Here is a 15,015-nt window from a genome sequence, read left to right as displayed (position 1 = left end):
GCCCAGTAGACGTCAGGGATTTTATGTGCAAATTTTAATTAGGGTGGGAGCATTGGCATGCCCGTTTTGGCCAGCCCCTACCCTAATTAAAATTTGCCCAAAAAACTCCCTGGTGTCTAGTGGACTTTCTGCCCCCCCTGGGGGCATTAGTCCCCCAATCTGCCCCGCCGGGGGGGGGGGCAAAAAGCCCACTAGACGCCACAGATTTTTTGGCAAATTTTTATTAGGGTGGAGGCTGCCCAAAACACCCCACCCGCAACAATTACAGCCTTTTGGGTGCATTAGCCCCAATCTGCCCCCTGGGGGGCAAAAAGCCCACTAGGCGCCAACTATTACGCTGGCTTTTTTATGTGTGGGGTGGGGCCTGCCCAGAATGGGTATACCAATGCCCCCACCCCCCCAAAAAAGTAGCCACAGTGTTTCTGCCCCCCTTGGGGGCATATCGGGCATCCCACCCCCAATATCCCCCCCCCCCCAGGGCTGCAGAAAACCGACTAGGCACGGATTTGTTTTTAGCAATATGCTTACCTGTCGATTTTGGGGCCTAGCGCAGCAGGCACATAGGAAAACCTAGCAAACCTGTATATTTTTACAAACTAGACATCCAGGGGAATCTAGGATGGGTTGACTTGACTGGCTCTCACCAGGTTCTATTACCCAGAATCCCTTGGACACCTAAACATTTGTCCAAAAACCCCCACATTTTCCTCTGTGGTGGAAAGTTCTGGAATCTGGGAAGATCCACAAATTTCCACCAACCCCACGATCCCCAAAGCCTTCCGAGAAAATTAGTACCTCACTTGTGTGGGTAGACCTAGTGCCCGCGACAGGCAAGGGTCCAAAACCTATTAAGGCGACATCAAAATTACCTATAACAAAACAACCTGGTTTTGCAAGGGGGTCTCATGAGTTTTTGGCCCCGGGCTTGGCGACATCTAGGGAAACCTACCAAACCCACACATTTCTGAAAACTAGATACCCGGGAGAGTCCAGCGAGGGCTGGCTTGCGTGGGTCCCCCAACGTTTTCCTTCCCAGAATCCCCAGCAAACCTCAAATTTAGCTGAAAAAATCACTTTCTTCTCAAATTTCTGTGTGGGAAAGTTCTGGAATCTATGTGGATCCACAAATTTTCTCCCACCCAGCGTTCCCCCAGGTCTCCCGATAAAAATGGTACCTCACTTTTGTGGGTGGGTCAAGTACCCGCGACAGGCAAGGGACCAAAACCTATTGAGGCGACATCAAAATGTCCTATCACATCACAAAACAACCTGGTTTTGCAAGGGGGGTCCCATGAGTTTTTGGCCCCGGGCTCGGCATCCATCCAGGGAAACCTACCTAACCCACACATTTCTGGAAACTAGACACGCAGGTGAGTCCAGCGAGGTATGACTTGCCTGGGTTCCCCATCATTCTCCTACCCAGAATCCCCTGCAAACCTTACATTTCGCAGAATAATTCACTTTTTTCTCAAATTTCTGTGTGGGAAAGTTCTGGAATCTGCGTGGATCTAAAATTTCTTAAAATTTTTTAGGTTTGCAAGGGTTTCTGGGTAACAGAACCTGGTGGGAGGCAGTCAAGTCACCCCATACTGGATTTCCCCGGGTGTCTACTTTTCCAAAATGTATAGGTTTGCTAGGTTTCCCTAGGTGCCGGCAGAGCTATGGTTTTAAAAACTACAGCCAGGCAATTTGCTAAAAAAGGGTAATTTTTCACTGCGAAATTGAGGTGTGTCCACGTGGTGTTTTGCGCCGTTTCCTGTTGCGGGCACTAGGCCGACCCACACAAATGAGGTACCATTTTTCTCAGAAGACTTTGGGGAACGCGGGGTGGGTAGAAATTTGTGGATCCACACAGATTCCAGAACTTTCCACCACAGAAATGTGGGGAAAATGTGTTTTTTTTTACAATTGTTTAGGTTTGCAGAGGAATCTGGGTAACAGAACCTGGTGGTAGTCAGTCAAGTCACCCCATCCTAAATTCCCCTGGGTGTCTAGTTTTTACAAATGTATAGGTTTGCTAGGTTTCCCTAGGTGCCGGCAGAGCTAGGGTTGAAAAACTACAGCTAGGCACTTTGCCAAAAAAGGGTCATTTTTCACTGCGAAATTGAGGTGTGACCACGTTGCGTTTTGTGCCGTTCCCTGTCACAGGCACTAAGCCGACCCACTTAAGTGAGGTACCATTTTCCTAGGAAGACTTTGGGGAACACGGGGTGGGTGAAAAATTGTGGATCCACACAGATTCCAGAACTTTCCACCACAGAAATGTGGGGAAAATGTGTTTTTTTGGACATTTTTTTTAGGTTTGCAAGGGTTTCTGGGTAACAGAACCTGGTGGGAGGCAGTCAAGTCACCCCATCCTAAATTTCCCTGGGTGTCCAGTTTTCAAAAATGTATAGGTTTGCTAGGTTTCCCTAGGTGCCGCAGAGCTATGGTTAAAAAACTACAGCTAGGCACTTTGCCAAAACAGGGTCATTTTTCACTGCGAAATTGAGGTGTGACCACGTTGCGTTTTGCGCCGTTTCTAGTCGCAGGCATTAGGCCGACCCACACAAGTGAGGTACCATTTTTCTCGTAAGACTTTGGGAATTGCGGGGTGGTTGGAAATTTGTGGATCCTCGCAGATTCCAGGACTTTCCACCACAGAAATGTGGGTTTTCTGAAAATGTTTTAGGTTTGCAAGGGATTCTGGGTAACAGAACCTGGTGGGAGGCAGTCAAGTCACCACATCCTCGATTCCCCTAGGTGTCTAGCTTTCAAAAATGTATAGGTTTGCTAGGTTTCCCTAGGTGCCGGCAGAGCTAGGGTTAAAAAACTACAGCCAGGCACTTTGCAAAAAAAGGGTAATTTTTCACTGCGAAATTGAGGTGTGACCACGTTGCGTTTTGCGTCATTTCCTGTTGCAGGCACTAGGCCGACCCACACAAGTGAGGTACCGTTTGTCTCAGAAGACTTAGGGAAATGCGGGGTGGGTGGAAATTTGTGGATCCACGCAGATTTCAGAACTTTCCATCACAGAAATGTGTGGAAAATGAGTTTTTTTAGACAATTTTTAAGTTTTCAAGGGATTCTGGGTAACAGAACCTGGTGGGAGGCAGTCAAGTCACCCCATCCTGGATTTGTCTGGGTGTCTAGTTTTCAAAAATGTATAGGTTTGCTAGGTTTCCCTAGGTGCCGCAGATCTAGGGCTAAAAAACTACAGCTAGGCACTGTGCCAAAACAGGGTAATTTTTCACTGCGAAATTGAGGTGTGGCCACGTTGCATTTTGCGCCGTTTCTAGTCGCAGGCATTAGGCTGACCCACACAAGTGAGGTACCATTTTTCTCGTAAGACTTTGGGGAACGCAGGGTAGTTGGAAATGTGTGGATCCACGCAGATTCCAGGACTTTCCACCGCAGAAACGTGGGGAAAATTTGTTTTTATTTTACAATTCTTCAGGTTTGCAAGGGATTCTGGGTAACAGAACCTGGTGGGAGGCAGTCAAGTCATCCCATACTGGATTCCCCTGGGTGTCTAGCTTTTAAAAATGTATAGATAGGTTTCCTAGGTTTTCCTAGGTGCCGGCAGAACTAGTGTTCAAAAACTACAGCTAGACACTTCGCAAAAAAAGGCAAATATTCATTGTGAAAATGTGGTGTGTTCACGTTGGGTTTTGAGCCATTTCCTGTCGTGGGCACTATGCCTACCCACACAAGTGAGGTACCATTTTTATTGGGAGACTCTGGTAATTCATATTTGTAAATCAACTGTTATTAACTATTGATTTTTGATGCATTTCTGCCTTTCAAATGAAAGACATTGTGTAAAAAAGAAGTCATTTTGAAAAATGACCGCTAATTCTCATGCTTGTATGAGTATTCCCAATTTTGAAAATGTGCAAATATGCACTGTTTCTAAACTTTATAATTTGTTCCCATTTCAGAAATACATAGGTGTCTTTCATACCAATTTTTCCATGTAAACATTTTCCCACAATAATTGCTATATACCCAGTACATAATAAAAAGCCATTGCAAATTGCTGCTCAGTTTTTGACTCTGGGTTCGTCTGGTTCTTGGTGAACCTACAAGTCCTATATATCCCCACAACCAAGAAGGTCCAGCGGATGTAACGGTATATTGCTTTCAAAGAGCTGTCATAATTACAAAAAGTTACAGATGAAAACAAAAGGCTGTTTTTTTCAACTAATTTTTAATATTTCCAATATTTAACTCTAGGTTTCTATAAAGAAACCCTGATAGAGCTACACAAATGACCCCTTGCTGAATTCAGAATTGTATCTACTTTTCTAAAATGTATAGTTTTCCAGGATCCATTATTGCTTTCACACTCATTTTTACCATTAACTGGAAGGAGGTTGAAAGCACATACAATAGCAAAAATAGGCTATGTCCAAGGAAAATGCCAAAACTGTGTAAAAAATGTTGGTTTCTGACAAAAATCTGTCATTCCCTAAAAGCTGGGAAAATGGTGACTTCAGCCCCACAAACCCTTTTTTGATAACATTTGCAGGGAAAAACCCAGACGCTTTCTTTGTAGCCTGTTTTTCCAATTGTTCAAAAAAAAAAAACTACATTTGGCCGTATTTTGGCTAATTTCTGGGACCTCTCCAAGGGAATCCACAAACCCTGGGTACCTTTAGGATCCCCATGATGTTGGAAGAAAAGGACGCAAAATTGGCTTGGATACCTTATGTGGTCAAAAAGTTACAGGCGGCTAAGCACGCACTACCCCAAATAGCCAACAAAAGGCTTAGCACAGGGGGGGAAAGGCCTAGCAGCGAAAGGGTTAACAAATGTTATCAATATACCAGGAAGGAGTTGTTAGGTGTATAATGAATGTACATGTTTGTCCTGCTTGAGAACGGAACCATTGTGTAAATGTCCATTGCTGGATGAGGGAATAACTACCTGTGCTTAGAGTTCTTGTCAGACACTTTGCTGTAGCTCCAGGAGCTCCCAGGTCATTCATCTGAATAAAAACTTGGTCTCAAAGAAAGATCCTGCTAAAGAATTTTATTTGAGGCTTGTGCATTGACAGTCCTGGTGAAAAAATGTGGGCACGCTGTCGGCAATTATCATCATGGAGGGATATTCTTGTAATATTCTGACCTCTGATTGTGTGCTCTAATTGGCTGCAGTAATATGTGGCACATGTGTAACCTTAGTAGTCCTTTGAAAGTGACAAGTTGCATAAAGTGGGGAGAAAAGATTAGCAGAAAAATAAATACACTGCAATTAGTCACCTGTAACAGGTGAAATGCTTGCCAGGTTTTTCTCCTTTCCCCATTACCATGGGGTGAATATAAACGAGCAGGCTGGCGAAGAAGAGTGTTTGCATTCAGAGGAGGGGTGATTCCCCTCCAGGTGTATGATTGAGTCTGCCAATTGGGTAGGCCCTTCAGGGTGTGAAAGTTGATTAGAGGTCATAGGCAGGTGTAATTGAAAACCATAGCCCTCCCGAAGTGATCTCACAAACAGAGAAGATAAATGAACGATATTAGGTTTCTCCCTTCAAGGTTTTGAGTGCAGAAGTAGCTTAGGAGGGGCAGTTCCTTTCCAGGTGTATGAGTGGTAGATTTCCAAACCTGAGGTTATGGGAATGTCTAATAGTAAGGCTGGTTAGACGAGGCACAGACGATCCCCCACCCATAGGGACTGGCAGTGTGCGGAATGTTGATTAAGGTTGGTATGTATACTCATTTGTGGTTCAAAGAATGGTGTTAGCTCACTAAGAAGGGCGCAAACTTGCAATTTCCAGAAACCTGTTAATTTGAAATTAAACGTCTGTAGTACTTGCTAAGATGGATGAATTAATGGAAGATGCTACCTTGACCAGCAGAAATGAATGAGAAGAGCGAGTGACTGATAAAGCCAATGAGAGCAAAGCAAAGGGGCAGGTGTGCAAGGTGTTGGCTGGTATGAAAATAAATAAGCTTTGCAGAAGCAGAAAGAGACTTGGTGTGAGGGAGTCATAATAGAGACTGAATCATAGCCTGTATCTCCCTTTGGTGGCATCTTGGCTCCTGAGGGACAGGCGAATGAGGAGAATATGAAACACACAAACAGTAATGGGAGGCTGAAAGCAGTAAGTCTAACCACTGGCAATAGCCCAGGGTAACTCTCCAGCCCATCGTTCTTTTGCCCACCATGCCACCTCAGTTTGGACCCAGCCATTTGCAAATCAGCCTTGACCCTGTTCCTAATGAGAACAGTCCAGCCTAAACTGCCAAGCCAAGCCCTTTCTGAACTGAAACACAAGCAACCCAGAACCTGTTTTGCCCTGGTTGTGGGTACCTAAGCTAGATCAGTCCCCTCCTGAAATTCTAATGGGACAACCAATGAGGCTACCCAGCATGCCTGCTACTGTTTTGCTGTCAATAACTGATGATTTGATCATGGGCTATTGAAAAAGTCTGTCTAATGTCGGGTGATCTGTGTCACACCAGGTCCAGCAAGCCCCCATAATATGTTCGACTGCTACCTGTCATAGAAAACAACTGGAGAGTGGGCCCAAGTGAAGAACCATGTCCACAAAAGATGTCTCTCGCACTATTAGAAGGGGCCCTAACAGGTTCTATGGTAATGAATACTGCTGTGAAACATGAAAAAATGCCAGCTTGCATACCTGCATCCCATCCTAAAAAGTGAAAACACCACGGTAGGGTGGCAAAGACCCTGAGGCCTCATGTTAAGCCATCCCAGTCAGTGGTCACTGCCAGAAACAATAAGTCAGGCAGATGGCCAAATCACAAGAAGGAAAACAGAAAAGGGGCAGCACGCGTAAATGAAGTAAGCAATGATGGGTCAGGGACAGAAGATAGTGTTGATAATCATGAGGGCTGCATTTGCTACCTACACAATTGGATTAATTCTGGTGTTGATGATGCATATGATCCATTCAGTAAAAACATTACGCATCCTTCACCCTAGCTATGCTTCAAAAGATGAAAGAAAATGATGAAAAAGAAATGCATTCTGAGCACCAAAATAAATATCAAGAAAATTCATACGTACAGCTGATCCAAACTTGCTAATCGATTATGAATGAGGCCAACTATTGAATGTGCACTATCATGCCAGTTTCCTTGTCTGAAGAAGTTACATATGTGGAAAGACCACTGAAGAGGAGCCAAGGGAAATAAAATTTACAATTCCTATGTCTGAAGAGAACAATATTTGTAGCTTTATACGAAAACAATGCTAGGCATTTCTTGGATATGCAAAAGTAAGCATTAGGGTTATGAACCTAGTTTGAGAGAAAACGCTTCACTTACGAACGCATCCAGCTTTGAACCTATAAAGTGAAAGGGCAAGGATGCTTTGCACAGCACACAGGGCCATCTTAGAGGTGGGTGAAAGTAACGTATTTATTAATTAGAGTGCTACAGTGAGATAAAGGGTTACAAAGATACATACCATGTTGGTGGAAAGAAGGCTAACTTCTCATTACCAGTTGGGCGGGATGGCTCTTTGTATGCAACTTTTGTATCTCCATGTATATATCATGCTAAACACTTGAGGAATATCCACTTTTACTGCCAAAGGAGGGATGCAGGGAAACATACTTTAGACATTTTCTAAATGTAGTAGGAATAAGGAAACAGGCTAAATCCAACTAGACTGGCTAATGACCTCTCAGGGGAGAGGTTGTAGCGTTACGGCTAGAGCGGTCAACCTCGACCCCGAAGCTGGGGAACCAGGTTTGAGTCTCGGCAATGACGCTCAACATCCTGTGATTCTGGGCAAATCTCTTAATCTCCCGTGCCTAATCAAAATGAATTTGCTCATCTGTAACAAAACTGGTGCTCATGTAAAGCGCTCTGATACCTGATATCTTCGGGTCGAGTTTGCTCTGTATAAAACTTAAAAATAATAAAAATGACACTGCTGCTAATTTAGCTAATATTACTGAGGAAATGATTGCATTGTGCAGCATAAGTTTGCAGAATAGAATAGCTCTGGATTTGATTGAAACAAAAGAGGGTGTGGGTGTGCAAGGTAATCACTTGGAGTGTTGCACTTTTATCTCTGGCAATACACAGAATACACAAGATCATAAATTTGAAAGCTCAAAAGTTTCTCTGGAGGAGTATGAGATGGGGAAACCAGGATTTTGGAAAAGACACGAGACCAGCAGCTAAGGAGTTGGGGAAAGTGAATTCTAGAACTTCTGGAATTGGTAATTGTTCTATTTTTACTCTTGTTTCAATTACTGTGAATAAGGCTTAGCTTATATTCAATGTATTTAATTATGGTAAGGTATTGTAGGGTTCTAAAGTTTACAAACACAGATTGGGAGATAAGGAGGTACAACTAGAGAGGAAATATGACTTCCAGAAGGAGGTCAGGCTTTTGAATGAAACTGAGTGCTAAGAAGGTTGTATGCAGTGCCAAAAGGATAGAAATGTGAGTGTCCAAGCTGCAAGCGGACAAACTAAACAGACCCCATCTTGCTTGTCGGAAATCGCCCAAAATAAACAGACCACAAACATTATCACTGTAGCAAAAAAGGCCACTTTATTTAGATCAGGTAACTCTCTGAACTAGAAATACTCTTTATTTCATTATGTATACACAATATCGTAAAGTGGGCCAAAACCTTTCACTTCTTACTTAAAATGTTAAACTTTCTGACCAAAACCATCAATATATATATATTTTGTACCATTTTCCAAAAACCTTGTTTTATTACCTTTCTTTCCGCTTGTATCCAAAAGGATGGGTAAGCCCGCTCCAGACTTACCCACCCCCAAAATCGCCTCTCATACCTGTCTCCCAGAGTAACCTGTCTAATAGTGGCATGAAAACCTTTTTTTTTTGGGTGGGAGGGTGGGATTTCGCCGCACTATAACACGCTCCCGCCTCCCTGCCGAGCTCCACACAATCTTTCTCGTGCTTCAGCATTCAGTTTAGAACGCTGACAGCGCGTGCCTCTACTCCGTACCCCTGGCCTGTTCTATTCGGGCGAAAACCCCAGGGGGAGACTGCTCGCGCTGCGCTCCCCCTGGGGCCCCCATCGTCCAAAATAAACAGACCACAAACTTTATCACGGTAGCAAAAAAGGCCACTTTATTTAGATCAGGTAACTCTCTGAACTAGAAATACTCTTTATTTCATTATGTATACACAATTTGGTAAAGTGGGCCAAAACCTTTCACTTCTTACTTAAAATGTTAAACTTTCTAACCAAAACCATCAATATATATATATGTTGTACCTTTTTCCAAAAACCTTGTTTTATTACCTTTCTTTCCGCTTGTATCCAAAAGGATGGGTAAGCCCGCTCCAGACTTACCCACCCCCAAAAGCGCCACCCAGGAAAACCAACGAGTTTTCCTGGACCCCACCCGTCCTCTGAAACAAATATGCGCATTGTTATATGTATTGTACACTGCACCATAAGTTCACATTAAGCTCCATAGCCAAGAAATCACGGGTGATGCACCGTTACATCGCAACTTTTACAACGGGAGGCTTTTACAACGGAACTTTTACAACGCAGGATCCATTACATCGGATGCCATTACAACGCATGGCATTACATAGCAGATGCTATTACAACGCATGGCATTACATCGTAAGTATAGGTAAGTATTTAATTTTTTTAATTTTATTAATATTAATTATAATTAAATATATTTATTTATGTTTTTTAATATTATTAATTTATTATTTATTATATTAATTAAAGTAATTTTTAAAATAAATACAGGTGTACATGGGGTGTTTTTAGGTTTCAGGGTAGGGTTTGGGTTTTGGGATACAGGGGTGTTTTTAGGTTTCAGGGTAGGGTTTGGGGTTTTGGGGTACAGGGGTGTTTTTAGGTTTCAGGGTAGGGTTTGGGTTTTGGGGTACAGGGGTGTTTTTAGGTTTCAGGGTAGGGTTTGGGTTTTGGGGTACAGGGGTGTTTTTAGGTTTCAGGGTAGGGTTTGGGTTTTGGGGTACATGGGTGTTTTTAGGTTTCAGGGTAGGGTTTGGGTTTTGGGGTACAGGGGTGTTTTTAGGTTTTAGGGTTGGGTTTGGGTTTTGGGGTACAGGGGTGTTTTTAGGTTTCAGGGTAGGGTTTGGGTTTTGGGGTACAGGGGTGTTTTTAGGTTTCAGGGCAGGGTTTGGGTTTTGGGGTACAGGGGTGTTTTTAGGTTTTAGGGTTGGATTTGGGTTTTGGGGTACAGGGGTGTTTTAGGGTTCAGGGTTGGGTTTGTGCTTAGGGCTAATTAAATTATATTTACCATTTATAAATTAATTAAAATATATTTATTAAATAAAATTAATTATATTATATTAATTACATTTTTTAATTAAATTAATTAAATTAAATACATTTTTTTAATTAATTTAATTTAATTACAATTTTAAAAATATTTAAATTAAATTAATTTCATTATATTAGATTTAAATCTATTAAATTAAATTAATTACTATTTTAAAATGTATTTTATTTAAATTAATTAAATTAATTAAATTAACTTAATTACATTTTTTTTAAAAAGGTATACTTACCTATACTTACGATGTAATGCCATGCGTTGTAATAGCATCTGCGATGTAATGCCATGCGTTGTAATGGCATCCGATGTAATGGATCCTGCGTTGTAAAAATTCCGATGTAACGGAATGCGTTGTAATAAATCGCGATGTAGTGACACCAATCCGAAATCACGCAGCTCCAATAAATAATGGGCAAGGACCAATTGTGAGAGGTGCACACCATCGTTCCTGAATAAGTGGCCTTCTTTGCTAGTGATATTCTCATGTGATATGTAACTGATACCCATTGCTGATCAAAAAACTTTCATCGCCCTGTTGAACTTTCTGCGAGCTTTGTCCATTGCTGACTGATCTCGTGCATGCCTCCACTGCTACCTGTAAATAAATTCCACCCATGCAATGTGGGTACACAACCAGTTATTCTTTATAATTGCCAAATCGAGCTGCATACACTTAATCAATGTTAAACCCGAAAGAGGCACTAAATCGTTCTCGCCGAGGTGTATTGCCAAAAGTTCTGGTGGTGCTCTGTCATACCTCATTTTGTCAATGGTCGGAAATAGATGGTCCCACCTCATTCCTCCCTTGCCACACCACCTCAATTCATGTCTTGCACTGGGTACGCCAAGGGCTTGTCCATAAATCTGATTCTCAGCAAAGAGGGCTGCCCGCTTGACAAAAGAATGTCCCACTATCCACACCTGCTGTTTCCCAAGGCAATTAGCACGAATGTCACCTAAATTGGAAAATACAATTAGCAACAAATAACAGCTCAAAACGAAAAAACAGAATCATTATTTTCGCACATATCTGGCACAGCAACTGGATTTCCATCTTCCTATCTCCGAATAGCTTCCCAGCCCATCCCCAATCTTGCCACCTCCGTGGCTGCCCCAATTCTAAAGGAATGCGTTGCAAAAGCTTTAGGGTTTTCCCCAAGCAAAAGCAATGCCTTCCTTAAAACAGTTAACAACTGGGAACTGGTAATCTTATGACCTGCACAAATATGGCACCTTGCTGAGAATTGGACACTGAAATTAAGTGTGCCCACTCTAATACTGGGCAGCAATTTTTTATACCACTGCTTTTAAGAAAAATCCAAACACCTCTCCCCAACTGGTCTGTTTTGGACCTTCTTAACCAGATCCTAATTTTGTTATCTATTAAGAAAACATCTTCGTAACAAAGGCCCGGCTTGTCCCTCAAACCCAAAACTTCGGAGATCCGAAATGCTCCAAAACACAACCATGTCATGCATAATCTGAAGCTGGCCACTTCTGATTCACTGTAACAAAAAACAGGCAACTGGAGTAAAATTCTTTGCAAGAGATGAAAAGTGATAGGGGCACGGGGCTGCAAAACCATGGCCTTTTCCCTGCTTAAACCCTTCAATATTTTCCTAACAAGGATATTGTCAACTGGGTCAAAACCCCAAAATAACTGGCCATAAAAAGACAACCCCGACAGTTTCCCCCCGATTGTAGAGTGTGACAAACCTTTGTTAGCCAAAAACAGTACAAACTCTAAAATCAGTGGGATTATATCGTGCATATTTCTTTTGCAATGAAAAACCTTTTCGTAACTTGAAAATTCCAACCATGTTTGTCTGTACGTCCGCCTGGTAGATTCAGCTAAGGAATTCTCTATGAGCTTCTCAATTCTCAGTCCCCTAGGGCCTAAACGCTCGACGGAATGGGCATCTTGCTGGCTTCTGCCCTAGGCGCCAACTCCTGAAAACGCTGCCAATGGAAACGTGAAAGTGCATCAGCGATACAATTGTTCACTCCTGGAATATGCTTTGCTTGAAAGACAATGTTAAGCCTCAGGCTTAACAACATGAACGCCCGAAGCAAGCTCAAAACTTTCACATCCCTAGCTTTCTGGTGATTGATCAAGTTCACCAACGTCATGTTGTCGACGTTAAAAAGAACTGTCCTTTTCCAAAATTCATTGCCCCACACCAACAGTGCCACAATCAAGGGAAAAAGCTTGAGAAAAGCAATACCCTGCCCTTACTTTAACCAGGTCTCCGGCCAGCTCTCCGCACACCAGCGTCCTTCCCAAAAGACTCCAAAACCCTTGGACCCAGCCGCATCAGAATATATTTGCACCTGCCACACCAATGGTTCCTCTGTAAAATGTAAAGGGACTCCATTGAAATCTTTCAAGAACGTGAGCCACACTTTCAGGTCCTCTTTTACCTGCTTAGAAATGCGCACTCTATGATGTGGCAACTTAGCTCCAGACATCGCCATGCTTAATGATCTACAAAATGTGCGCCCTGCTCTAATGACTCTACACGCAAAATTGAGATATCCAAGTAAACGCTGCATCTGGCGTAGTTCCAGCTTTACTTTGTCCAAGGCCCCTACAACACAATCCTGTATCTCCTGCAACTTATCCTGTTGTAGTCGGGCCATAATAGTGCTGGTATCAATTTCAATGCCCAAAAAGACTATTTGGGAGCTGGGGCCTACCGTTTTTTCTGGTGCCAACGGCACACTAAATTCCTGAGCCAGATTTTGTAACGTAACCAAAGCCCGCTGGCATTGCTGTATCCTGGCTTGCCCCATGAACAAAAAATCATCCAAATAGTGACAAGCCCTAGCTGGCGTGCAAACTTGAGAAAAAACACAATGCAAAAAAGAGCTAAAGGTCTCGAATAGTGCACATGACACCGCACATCCCAAGGGGAGTACTCCATCTACGTAATAGGCTCCTTCAAAAAACATGCCCAAAAGTTCAAAGTCAGTCGGATGAATTGGTAAAAGCCTAAATGCCGACTTTATATCACATTTGGCTAATTCTTTGCCCTCGCCCAGGAAATGTATCATTCGTAATGCTTCCTCCACAGACGTGTATGATACCGCCGTATCTGTAGGGGAAATGAAATCATTGATTGAGTTGCCTTCCGGCCAAGACAAGTGCTGGATCATTCTAAAATCCCCAGGTGTCTTTTTAGGAATGATCCCCAAAGGAGAGACAATCAAGTTAGGCAAAGGGCAATGCAAAAAGGGGCCTACTGTTCTACCCAGAGATACCTCTTCCACTAATTTTGCCCTTACAGTCTGCAGTAATTCCTTAGCTGATCGGAGATTATCTGTCCAATGCCTAACTCGGGGACCCTGGTAACTTATCTTGAACCCTTCTTTAAATCCCCAAAACAATTTACTTGCCACCTGCCTGTCAGGATATCTTTCCAACCAGTGGGCCAATGCCTCTAACTTAACTGGGCTATGAGCTTTTTGCCATAAGAGGGAATGCCGCCCCACGTCCTCTGGCACTAAAGCCTTGCTCTTGTGGTCTTTGTCCTCCTGCCCCTGATGCCCTTGCCAATCATTGAATAATGGCATGTCGTCCCCCACATTGAGAACATTCATGTCGGAAACGACATGCTGGTCTATCACAGAATCCCCGATTAAAGTTCCAGCACGCTCCCCATCCAGCCACCTGACCTCTACCTGTTCCATCCGCCCCTTGTTGGGCGGGACGCTGCAGAAAAGGACGATATACTACAGGCAGGTCACTTGCCGTGTGCATTGTCGCCGGTGGCTACGTTGACGACATCCATTGCAGCCAAAACTCCGCGTCAACCTCCCCCCAGGGTTTCTCATTCCATATGCTCATCCTGGCTCTAAACTCCTCGTCATAATTAATCCATGAATTCCCCCCAAAGTGCCTCTGAGCCATCCTCACTATGTCCATATACTTAAAAAGAGCAACCGCCCTGTCAGGATATCTTCCAGCATATATACTCGCAAAAATAAGGAAAGCCGATGTCCAATTTTCAATGTTACAAGGAACTCTTGGGCGCCTCGCCAATTCCCACTCTTCCTCTTTCGACCCTTCCCTTGCCTGCACTTCCCTATGTAATAATTTAAAAACATCAACAAATTCATGGTCCCAAATTCGTTGCTTTGTTGTGACTGATAAATGAGAACCCAATGGCATAGCCAACCCCATATATGGAAGCCGTTTGTTAAAACCTTGGTTATCTTTGTCACTAGGCGTGGCCTGTTTCCCCTTTTCACCTTCGCCTGCAGCGCACGTGACCACGACGTCTGTATCAGTCCGCCCAGAATCGTCCTCCCTAACCAGCTTATTAACATGTCCGTGTAAAGCCTCACCATCACCTTCCCCAATATTACCAAAACATGTATCATTAGATTCCCGTACTCCCCACCACTTCTGCTTACGGCATGTGAGCTGATCAGCTCTTTCTTGAAATTCCGAGCAAACTGTCTTCACTTGTTCTCTGCTTTGTGACCTCTTCCTTGTAGTTGCCGGGTCCGCTCTTGACTTCTGCAACGATTTAAAAGAGGAGGTTGCCCCTTTCCCTCCCCCAACATCCATGCCCCTCTCCATCTCAGCAAACCAGCTCTCTGTGGCCGGCCTATCGCAAATTTCTCCTTCCTCCATTTCCACAAATCCTTCTTCCCCACCTTCTTCGGTGCCCCCAGCACCATATTGGACATTACTGCTACCCGGAAACTCACCATCTCCGACTCCTCCATCAAAATATCGCCA

The sequence above is a fragment of the Lissotriton helveticus genome, chromosome 6 (assembly GCF_964261635.1).
Source record: "Lissotriton helveticus chromosome 6, aLisHel1.1, whole genome shotgun sequence".
In the NCBI taxonomy this organism is placed as follows: domain Eukaryota; kingdom Metazoa; phylum Chordata; class Amphibia; order Caudata; family Salamandridae; genus Lissotriton; species Lissotriton helveticus.
The sequence above is the reverse complement of the archived record's forward strand: the minus strand, read 5'-3'. Positions refer to the sequence as shown.